Source organism: Hippoglossus hippoglossus, chromosome 14 (assembly GCF_009819705.1).
Source record: "Hippoglossus hippoglossus isolate fHipHip1 chromosome 14, fHipHip1.pri, whole genome shotgun sequence".
In the NCBI taxonomy this organism is placed as follows: Eukaryota; Metazoa; Chordata; class Actinopteri; order Pleuronectiformes; family Pleuronectidae; genus Hippoglossus; species Hippoglossus hippoglossus.
In genome coordinates, this window is record NC_047164.1 from 22,022,061 (window position 1) to 22,034,510 (window position 12,450).

Below are 12,450 nucleotides of genomic sequence, written 5' to 3' on the forward strand. Positions count from 1 at the left end.
GCTAATAATATTGTTGGAGAAACCGCTAATACCACTTGGAAAGACAAGACAGCAATTGCATGGATTTACTATGTGACAGGAGTTTAAAAAGAACGGTGCACTGATTTAGCACCGCAATTCCTATAACACTGCAAGAACCATGATGGACAGTATAAATATCAAATGCAAATGTGGAGATGCAGGAAAGGGCATGAATGGTCAAGTGTATTATTGTAACCATATTTGCACGTTTTTCTTGTGAGAAACAAATGTGCAGACTATGAAAACAAATTTTCCTTCCTGGCACAATGAAGAACATCCACATGTTCTTCACTCTTGTCAAAAACTGGTGCCAGGTTGGTCAGTTCTATTATGCTAGTAGCGGCTAACGTAGCATGTAGCCTCTAACTAGCAGCAGTGATGAAACACACATTTAGAAAGTAAGTTGCAACTCCACACTCTATTTTTTACTTGTACCTGTAGTCTCCAGAGCCACATGACACGGACTCAAGCGACACCACTTAAGACATTTATCAAACTTCACTCGGCCCGGGACTCAAAAGGATTTAGCAGGAGTACTGGCCAATCCCTGTGAACCAACTTTGATGTTAACCATCTCAAAATTCTGAGAATTTTTTTTTTTTCTTTCACTGGCAGAAATGGACTTCCATAGATTACTGATAGGGCAAAAGAAATATTCAATAACTGAGGCATATATTTTGCATATTTGACTGTGCATGTATAAACAAACATGTATAAATTTGATAAAGTTGTTCAGTAAACCTCAGTATAAAAAAGCTATTGTTAACTAATCAAGGGGCCTTCAGGTTGGTGGGGAAAACAGAGCTTTGGTAGAAGTGTCTTGGATATCAGTGATATTTAACCATAGGCACTACTTTTTCCAAGAAACCTGAAACAAATAAGTGTGACAAACCCCACACCGAATTTACAGAAATGTACCAATACAGTAAAACAGTTAAGTAAATACTGTGTGAGTAATGTCAAGACAGTTCTCTCTGCAATTCTAAACACACAACTCTAAAATATACTTTCAACACAACCTCCAGAAGGTGGCATGACAATAATAAAAAGCGCTTAGAGTGGTCATCAAGACTAGAAAAGCTCCATATAAATACTGACTGTTGGATCATTTACAACTTCTATATGAATATTTTCTTATCTCAGAAGTCTACAAAAATAAAATTCCCAATGAACCAAATGAACCAATATGCACACTTCTACTCTTTTGCAGAAAGACACATATCATATTGAGGGCATAAAAAATAACTAAGCCAGTGAGTATGTGCACTGCAGGTTAGCTCCCAGTTGAATAATAAAACTGAAAAAGATTTTATTTCCCTATTATAAGTATTTTTGAATTAATACTTGCAGAAACATTTTCAGCCACCAACCAATGCCTGCTCAAAGCAACAAAACACTCATTTCAGCAAGTGCTTCTACTTTTATCCAAATTACAATGTATGACAAACCAGAGCCCAGACCAAATCCTCTCCACCCAGATGATTGGCATGTTAGACTGGTCATCTACCATTCTACCAATCCCTTTTTCTGCAATACATGCAAACATACCACATTATAATTTAATTTGATTTCAATCCAGCCTGCGCCGCACTAGCACATACTGTCCCCTGTGGCCCCAGCAAAGCTCAACAGCAAAGGTGAAAGCAATTTTTCCAGGTCTGTGCAAACTGGATTCTCTTAATCATAAGATCCAAAATAATGGTATGAGAGCAGGTCGTCTGTAACAAAACATGCCAAATGTTGAAATATTATTCAACATGTATTTGTCCATAATTGACATTTCACAAACAATAGACCAATATATCAGACCACTATGTCATGTAGAAAATCACTGGAATCATAAAATCACAACTGTCTCCCTGATCTCCATTTTCTATGGACATAGCAGAAACAAAAACACCTCTCTAGGTAGTCTTCCTTCCTTCTTCTTCTTCTTTGTCTAAATCATTGAAAGAGCAGGCTCACAAAATCAACAGCAAGCACCATCAATGGTAGTCATCTTCCAAAGAGAACAGGTCAGTGTTGCACTGTTCTAACAAAGGTTTCTGCAGAAGAAAAATCTATCTAACCATGTTTTGGACACAAGCATTTTCCTGCATGAGCACAAAGACCAGGAGGAAGCGTAACTGCAAAACAGCTTAAGAAAAACAAAGAATTGTACTCACAGCAGTTTAACTCTGGTTTTCCCAAGTCCCTTGTTTTAGCTCCTACACTTTTCTTCCCGTTGTACCGTGGGGCTTCATGCTCAGAGTTTGCCCCTCCTCAACTCCCAAACACCTGTCCCCGGTCTCTATTTCTCAGTGCGAGTGTGTGTTTCTAGAGTGTGAGAATGTACATCCCGTCTCGCAGGGTCCTGTTTCGCGTGTCCGGAGCACAATTCCCCTCAGTGGGACGTAAATGTCAGCTCTCCACTTTCTTTCACATGCAGTGTAAGCTCTCCTAGTGTGGGATTCAAAGACAGGGGGAGGCAACAATATTACCAGCAGCACTAGCAGCAGCACTAGCAGCAGCAGCAGTAGTGTTGGAGCATGAGAGGTGGTGGCGGTAGTTTGGTGGATTCCTCAATAGGATAGGTTAAATCTCCTCCATTTTGCACCCTCTTCCATCATCACCATACTATCATGATGCCCCATCCTGATTCTCTTGCCTTCTTTCTGTTGTTTGCTCCCAATCACCACAACTTTAACACCCAATCTGTTGGGTAAGAGGAAATGATGGAAGGACACAACCAGAATAAAAACAAAAAAATAAAACAAAGCCGTTTGCTCTCAGTTCTTCTCCTGCCGACCTCACTGTCTGAATTCTCTGTCCCTCCGCCACATGCTATTCTCTCCCCTTTCCCTCTTCTCCCCCCTGTCTGACATGCTGGATCACCCCTCCCCCTTCTCTCCTCCTCCATTCCCTCTCTGGTTGGTACGTTCCTGGGACAAAGAGCAGGGATGGAGGGAGGGAGGGAGAGAGAGAGAGAGCAGAGGAGAAGCAGAGAAGAGGGCAAGAGGCAATAGAGAAAAAAGGGGTGGGGGTGCACTTGCGTGTGCAGACCTCGATGTGCTGTCCTCTTGCACAGTGAAAAAGCACTGAGTTGAGGAAATGTGCAGGTCTTGTATAGTAACAAAAAGACAATTTAAAGGTCAAAGGACATTCCGACATTACACCTCAATATATGTTAGTAGCTGATGGTTTGCAAACGCAGCAAATGATGTGAAGCTCCTCCAGTGCCAAGCAACCAAACCCTGCATTTAAATATTCAGCACACAGTAAATAACCATCCAGTGGCGTAGCTCACGTTCTACCACACTTCCAAAGTAGAAATAGAGTCACCAAAAATACAACCTTAACCTCTGCTAAACACCGTGTTCTCAGGTTGCAGCAAAAAAGCAAAGAAAAAATGCAGGAAGGAAAGAAATCAGCTGTAAAGACTTCATGTGGGCCATCCACACATCAGATGGATTAACAAGATGTACTGCTGCAGAGGAGAGAGGAAATCCAAGCAAACTGTCAGTGAATGAAACCTGCAGAGCTAAAAAAATATTAGTCTGTATGCAAAGTGTGTGTGCGTGAGTGTGCTTGTGTTTGCACAAGAAAAAGAAATCTGACGAACAAAATGAAAATCATAAATCCATATGGCTCAATTAAACGTCAAATTCCAAATTAATTTATTTACCGTCATTGTTGCAACCTTCATTCCTGAAATGACTTTTCCTCTTATGACACCTGCCACCAAATATTTAACACGCAATAACACTGCAGTGTGACACCACTCAAATTCCGTGAGCGTTCCTGAAAAAGCGGAGTTGACGATGAGCTATTCCTCTCACTTAGCTTTGAAGCGTGGTGCGACCAGCTGCCGAAGCAGAGCATCAAATCATTCTCTACTACAACTCTGCTTATGAATATCAAATGATAATCCATAGATGACCCAGTTCATTCAGCTCTCTGCTCTGCCACTGACAGGTTGGACTGATTTATCACAGACAAAAGGCACAGAGGTCAGACATTGTCCAGGAAATCCAGCAACAGGAAAAGTTCGAGAAATATTTAATGACAATGCACCAGGAAAGATTTGGACATAAAGATGAAATATCTGAGCCAAAACACAAAGAAAAGCTGCAGGAGATAGAAGTGTCCTTTCGCACTGCACAGATTTAGACATAGTATTATTTTGTTTGCCATCTTATGAAAGCTGATTTTTTTTCCCCCGCTTCACTTTTAGATTTCCAACACACAGCTGTGATCGTACATCACTCAGGTGTGTTGCAATGCTACAACTCACACTTAGAACCATGATGAACTAAAATTTAAAATCTGAGGACACCTGACTTAACCCCGACAGTGAAATATTTCCACTGCACTGGTGACCAAGATGTTCTCTTTTGGAATTGATTACATCGGTAATGGCAGCTAAGTGATCTTGGGTTGGTAAATGATCTGAATTTATATAGCATTTCTCTAGTCTTGTTGACCAATCAAAGGGTTTTACCGAACAGTTTTTCATACACATTTATGCAGTGCATCTATGTGCAGCACAAAATATCATAAATCACTCACACACTCCCAGCACTGCTGCTGTTAGGGGCAATTTGGGGTTCAGTATCTTGCCTAAGGACACTTCAGCATGAAGAATGCATGGGGGAGACTGGGATCGAACCCTCTGGTTAGTGGATGACCCACTCTACCTCCTCTACCATTTGCTCAAATTATGTCAGTCTTGGTGGGAGCTGATTCAAACAAATTCAACGAGTAGATGGTGATGTTCAGGAATCACTTGACTATAATTAGACTCAAGTGGAGAGAATAAAAATGGCGGCAGATAAAAACATCAGGAATATGTGGACCAATGAGGAGGATTTACATGATCTTATTACTCACTCTTCTACTGCAATACGAAACTACTAAAATACTAAACAACTACAGCTTGGCTCGATCCAAATCCTAATATTCACATAACATAAGTGGACGCAAATGCACGTTTTCTTTTGCTGATTTTACGAAAACGCATGCTATTCCTGTGACAAACCAGCACCCGACCATGACTTCTGGCTGCTGCATGGGACGTTTTGTAGATTGTTTAAGTGGGCCAACCATTTATAAACATTACTGCTAGACAGTTCACAGTGCTCCTCTGTCCTCAATACATTTCCCATGAGTCTCTATTTTATCTGCTAAAACTATAGCATAACAGTGATGCTCAGAACTGAATTCTACTCCAAAGACACAGAGCTGTATGTGCTAAATATTGAGCACGAGAAAACCTTTTAACTTCGTGCAAATTCCTCAGAGTTGGTGGCTCAGGGAGATGTCTCGGTGTTCGTCAGCCACAACAGAGCATTGATCCAAATTTCTGCACAGAGAGACTCACAAGAAGGCTGCGAGAAGGCCTTTAACAAAAAAACTAAAAGACGAGCTCTGACAGAAGGACTTCTCTGTTTAATAACTGTGCATTTGTTAAAGCACAGAACTCAATTTGTTGATCAGAGTCCGGCTTGTCTGAGACAAAAATATTGCTGTAAAGATTTTGAGACCAAGACCAAGAGTACAAAGCAAACGTCAACAATCTTGCATTACGATACAGGGCAAAGGAAACACAGTACCTCAACTATCTCCAACCCACTTCCTGCAGCTTGTTCAGATCTCAATATACTATAACACATGTAGATTATTACCAAAATTACTCTATTTAAAGTTTGGGTAAACTATTTATTCCAACTGACATTAAATAAATTATGAACTGTGGATTATTAGTGGAATGGTTACACCCCTCATGAGGAGTTTGGTGATAGAACACTATTTATAAATAGACACTACATCAGGTGACGCAACTCATTAATGTGTTATTTAAAAAAAAAATGTGGGGATAGAATTATGCAGAAAATCACAGAGTGAAGTGATTCAAAATAATAACACTTCTCCCATGATATTATTTTCACCCAGTGGTATTTTTATCAGAACCTCGAACCGGAGGGGTTTCAAGCACAGAGCAGCCTGTGGGGCTCAGTGTCTCAGAGCTGAAGTAAGAAGTGTGATGGGGCAACATCTAAAATCATTACTAAAGCTATAAAAATGGATATACTGAGGTACTGAGGGGAGCAATAGGATTTAAACAGAGAGAGAGATTGCTGTAAAAGGATGAGATCATGACTTGGAGGAGGTTCACTAAGCAAATCCCATTAGGAGGAAGATCTCCTTACTGTTGTGTACAAGCATTCACACATATTCTGTATACATACGCAAGCATGAATTCAAGAGCAGCAACCTATGCAGACTAACAGTCAGATGAAAGGGCACAGAGTGGGGCTAAAAATGGATTTTCCACCTTACTGCAGAGTGAATAAGGTCAATATGTGGATCCTGCTAATTCAGGCCATTCTGCTCACTGCTACTAGTTCACCTTGCTGTTAGTTGTAGGTCCTATTCCACTCAAACGCCAGTGTGGTAAATGTAGAGCTACACGAAAAAGCAAAACAATTTAACCTCAATTATTTTCAGTGTGATGATTCATGATTTTATTCTTTGGTCTTTCTGTCTACACGAACTAGAGACAAAATAAGATTTTTTTTTAAAAGTATCCTTTATCAAAACTCTATGTCAACTATGAGCAAATATTGTAAATAGTAAGTGGACTAGCTTCATATAGCACTTTTCTAATTCAACCTCTCAAAAGGGCATTAAAAAGCAGGTCACATTCACACACACATTCACAGTGATGATGCGGGATTGGGAGCAGTAAGGGGCTCAGTGTCTTCCTTAAAGACACTTTGCAATTTTGTATTCTCCGTTCCAACTTATTTTTCACGAGGCCAGAAAAGGGGGAAGACGTTCCATAAATGCTTTCAGTGCTTCTTCAGTATTCCAGCAGCATAGCAGCAGTTAAAATGTTCCCACGTCCAGGCATTCCCCCCCCTGGAGGCCTCTCAGGTCAGGTAGGAGAGGAGAGGACAGTTTGTCAAGTGTGAAGGAGGAAGCAGAAATAAATCTGTCTAGTCGTGCTGCAACAACACGGCAAGAGTGTGTATGAAATAGAATCAGGGCCAACAACACCTTTACTGCTGAGCGGACAAATCAAAAACAGTGAAGGGGAAGGTGAGAATCTCTCTAGGAATGTGAGTATACAATAGTATACAGCCCTCATGAAATTGCTTTAAGACATATGCATGTTTTCTACATGGCTCCATGGGCAGTTATCACATTTGCTGACCTAAACAGATGGTGCTGGGCAAGACTTTCTCTTTACTGCACAGGATGTGATGTGTTTTATGTTTTCACATTAGTTGAAGGTCTATGAAGCACCACAGGACAGTGAACATTCAACAGAAACCTTGCAAAATGTGAAAATTCTAAAATTCTGAAACGCACTTAAGTTTGTGGCAAAATACCAGGGACAAAACTAAGTGGTTGTAAAATGAACGACAGGGGAAAGAAAACATTTCTGCCACATAAATTTGCAACCTGGTCTATGTCTGAAATGTTTTTTTGGTTTTTTGACGAGAGATTTTTATATTTTGTGAAGTTGGAAATAACTAATGCCAATTTTAAAACCTCAATAGCAGCCAAACAATGGGCAATAGGCATTATGATTTGTATATCATGCTGGATTTAAAGTATAATACTCTACTGCTAGCTTAACCTTTTATAGTAGTTGAGTTTCTCTATATTTTTGTCCAAATGGAACATCTTGAACTAATAATGTGTGACAATTACAACAACATTCAACTAAGAGCGAAGATATGATTTAATCATGACACGCAGTAACTGAGCTGCTTCTCTTGACAGCCAGTCAGATTTTCTACAACTGACTTCACAGACAATCACGTGTCTAACCAGACCCTCCAATAGTGTGGTCCTCTGAAAACGACCATGGGAGACAAAGAGAGAGAGGTTGTGTGAGTGTGTGTGTGTGTGTGTGTGTGTGTGTGTGTGTGTGTGTGTGTGTGTGTGTGTGTGTGTGTGTGTGTGTGTGTGTGTGTGTATCTGGCTGGTCTTTTGTTTCCTCTAACAAGGGCAATGAGTCTAAGCGTTACATCATCCTCCGCTCACAAGGAGTGGAGAGGTCCTCTGAATGAACATGTGATGGAGGGTTTGACATCATCTCTTTGCAGGGCATGGCCTAGTACTCATACTCAGCTTGCTTTGTCCACAGCAACATTAGAGAGTGCAGCTAAAACCAACCTAAAGTCTAAGAGCAAGCTCCTTGTGCAATAATGCTGATTATTGTCATGAATACTCTCTGGATCCTGCCGTTAGTCAGTCCTGTGCCTTTAAAGTACAGCCTGTCCTGGCTGGGCATGTAATGCCCGGTCCTGTCTTCAGGGTAGTGCTGCAGTTGATGGATTGGGTCCCACTTGGGGGGAGGAAATTCATCTCTATGCATCCTCTCTTGGTCCTTTGTGAGTGTGGGGGGGGTGGGGGGGGGGGGGGGGGGGGGGGTGGGGGTGGGGGTGGGGGTGGGGGGGTTGAGTTGGCAGTGGGAGCATATTGTGCCACAATGCTCAGCTAGCAGGGCGGATGCAGGCAGAGAAATGATGGAGGGATGGATGGATGGATTGATTGAAGGGTGGATGGAAGGATATGGGCATAGACAAAATGACAGGCAGAGCCTTTCCCCCCTCCAGACTGTAAAGTCTGAAGGAAGAAACAGCTGAGACACATCAGCCGTACAGCAGCACACAGGGAGCTGGCCTTAAGAATGTCCAAGAGGGGTGTCAGTCTGCATCACATGCATGGCCACACACATACATCCAGCCCATTGCTGTCATTCACCCATACACAAAGATCACACCCTCTATAACTGCATGCACGGTTGTTGAGATGAGAGAGCAGACACTCCTTCACAGCTGTTAAACTCAGATTGATCGCCACATTTATTGTCGGAGGCTGGATACACCGCCCCTCTCTGTCTTTGTCTCCGTCTTCTCTACGCACGCACGCGCACGCACGCACACGCACACACACACGCGCACACGCACACAATGTCTCGAGCCACTTATCAACCTCCCAAGTTCATTATGAATTTATGTCCCAAAACACCCAACATCCAAACTGCATTTGCATCATGCTTCAAAAATCTTGCCTCGTTTTTTTTATCTTATTCATATCATCTTTGGTGCATCATGTTTCCTGCGCACAGAGCCAGTAAATGTCTGACCTCTGGGTGTAAGTATGAGAAGGAAAAAAGCATTAGTGTTGAAGGGCCGTCTCTCTGGCTGTGACCTTACAGCACTACAGCAAATACACCAAGCCCTGAAAACAAACCCATGGCAAGAAGGATGGTGGGTGTCAGGAAGATGATACACTGAGCTGCGCTGGGGGAGACGAAAACATTTTAGTTACTTTTATGAGCAGCAATATTTTAACTCTGCATTCTGAAAAATGTATTTAACGCAACTTAGTTTTAAACTCCTATAATCAGACTCACAATAAAAAAAATGTACCTGAAGGATCAAATCAATACATTTATTCCACAAATTCATCATCCTTGTCATAACCTGGCCCCTTCACTTCCCACAATGCAATACGAATGACAACAAACCAGTGAGAAGCTGGCTACAGAGGTCTAGTAAGTTCACTTCTTTCTAACTCCAAACCACCTGTTTTTCTTCAGACCCAATGTCGACACAAGTTACATCCTCTGAGGGCAGATATCAGACTCCCTCTGGGTTCATGCTACCTTTTTTCTTCATATTCTGTAGTACTACACAACACCTGAAAAAATACTGGGATGTGTAAAATCTGTGTAAAATCTATGATTAACACCAGAGGTGGGATTGATCTTTAAATATCCCCCACAGGCATGTTTTGAGATAAATAGAAATATGCAACTTCTTTCCCAAAATAGTTCCATTGCCTCATTGATAATTCATAAAATCCTTCTCTCTCATTGAATGTATGAATATGGAAATACTGTTCATTTCAAAAGTTGAACTTCTGGACACAGGATGTTTCGCTCCCCTCCAGTTGAAACACAAACACTTTTTTGTTCTTTTGGTTACTGGTACTTATTTCCATTAAACATGCCTACAACATGCTGTTGTTAAATTATAAAAATCATAAAATGAGACCAGAAAATAGAGCATTTTCATAGATAATTAAAAATCAACCAAACTCACCAGAAGATATAGCTTACACAATTCAGCTACAGGATGCCAAATTCACATATGATTGGCTTTTACCATTCACTGAAAGCAAACTTAAGTGTCAAGCACATATCAAGTGATCAGCGTTAATATCAATCAGGAGTTAGTATCAATCAGAAAGAAACCTGCAAAACTTATAATAAGATAATCAATATCATCTTTCACTTAAACAGTGATTAGCTTAACCCACTGCTTCTAATACAACAGGCTCTGCCCTTTGTGACAAATGCATGCACAATGTGTCACACTAATAAAACCCCCACCTCACAGTAACACGCCAATGATTAGTTCCGCTGTGGAAATATAAGATAAGTGCAAATCTATGTCACTGCGAAGTGCCAGTGCACCAGAGGCCTCAAGTTTGCACATCACATATGTTCAAGTTGCATATGATTGGCTCCAAACTGGTTGTCATGTCATGGATCCTGCTCGTTTGTCCACATGTTGAACTGAGATTTAAAATGAGCCGAGATACTTTTCTCTTTCACAAATGAAAACATGCTTCTTGTGTCAAGCTCTGCACACACGTCATTCTGCAGAGTGAAGCTCAAACTACCAAGTAACAATAATCCAAAACATTTTTTTCATTATATAACAAAGAGAGCGATGACATAGTCTTTGGACAGGACCAGCTCATGTGGCTTTGAACTCTCCATTAATAGTAAAATGTCATGGAGCTTGAATCACTGGTCTATGTGCGACAAGATGGGACAAAATGGCAGGTTGTAGATAAACCATATGGAAGAGCAGGGCCCACTGGTACAGTGGGAGAGGAGAGCTGAAGTCAATAAAGTTATTTTCCTGATGTCTGGCTGCAGACTGTATCATGTAGTCACAGGCCTACAGGGCTGGGATAGGGCTGTGGGGAACGCAGTGGAAAAGAAGGAAGCTGGAGGACATTCAACAAAGACATCAAGGAGGACGTGAGCCATGGGCAGTTAGGCTAGAAGTTGCCTTGAGGATAACAGCAAATGCAGAATGTGTACTAAAAAAAAATCCAGTTAAAAAAGAAGCAAACGTGAGGTTCCAAGAAAGTGGCTCCTTTATTAGATACACATGCTTGTTAAAGACAACAGTCGTCTCATTTCAACAACAAACTGTGCGGCTACGGCTCAATCTAAACAGCATGTGGACGGGGTCAACCAGTTCACTCACTGCTAACGTAGACATTACAATGAACCACTTGATTATATGTTGCCAGATGTAGCAGTTCCATCACATCGCATTGGCCCTCTGGCATCTTTTATTCAATGCAGACAAAGACGTATGTGTAAAAAGTATCTGTATAGTGTGACATGCTTAAGGTGGAGACAGAGTTTAATACAAACAAACCGTTAGTGCTTGTATGGCTGCTCAATGCCTCAGTGTACCTAAGCTTTATTTATGACCAACGATTAATCAGGGTTATTCCTTGTTTTGACATTTTAAAGCACAAACTGTGTTTTGAAATAAAAGTAATTTGTCTTATCATTATCTGCGACCAGTCAACCTTTGTGGAAAGAATACTAACAGAAATATGTGAAAATATTATCTTGTTCAGAAACTTCCACCAGCAATAACTTTTTATAAAATATAACAGCATTCACAGCAGCCCTGCAAAAGTTTTGACATTCAACTGATTCTCAGACAGCTCGACCAATAATATTGAGCCAAAACTAATCAAAGCTTCCATAACCAATCTTGCTGAGCACAAAGCTGTTTCAAAAGCAGCTTATGTTTTGTAATGTGAAATATTTGTCTATAAATGATTCACTATTCTGTGAGCTGCTGATGTATGATGACCTACAGCTTTGGATGGGCTAAACGAGATCCATAAAACAGCCGGGAGCTGCTCGGCCAAAAGAAAGGCAGACTACTCCGCACTGATGAGAGCTGCAGAGCTGGTGCATCATCAGAGTCCTCGAACAAGAGCCAAGTTATTTTCACAGATATGGTCATTAATCACTTTCTTCTTCAAAACAATGACACAACAGGCCCGGATTATTCTTCACAATTTACAAATTTGCTGTGCTTGAGAATTTATGTACACTTAAATATCTTAACTATGAATACAACAAACCCCCAACGATACACTGGTGTATTATGGGTGAAACAAGCCCAAATTAGATATATGCAAACCTTAATTCTACTGTTTGCCATCCATTTTTCCTGCACTTGTGCAGTATGTGTTAAGAAAGACATCTAGAATGGCATTCAGTAGACTACATACCTCCAAGGCCTAACCAAGGCCCAACAGTTCCCTTAAATTCCAAACCAAATCTGTCACATTTGTTTGGACTATTGAAGACACATAGAGTTG

The 12,450-nt window shown here is 41.0% G+C and overlaps 1 protein-coding gene across 7 annotated transcripts in view; it reads right to left on the minus strand.

Moving 5' to 3' along the window:
- arhgap32b (Rho GTPase activating protein 32b) overlaps window positions 1-12,450 on the minus strand; it is a 99,647-nt gene that overhangs the window by 39,713 nt on the left and 47,484 nt on the right. Inside the window, exon 1 of one of the 7 annotated variants that reach the window (XM_034607411.1) lies at window positions 2,187-2,849. The exons of the other annotated variants lie outside the window; for them this stretch is intronic. The gene's annotated coding sequence lies outside the window, so the exon portion shown is untranslated. Of the gene's footprint in view, window positions 1-2,186; window positions 2,850-12,450 lie in introns of those variants that run through there. 7 annotated transcript variants of the gene reach the window in all.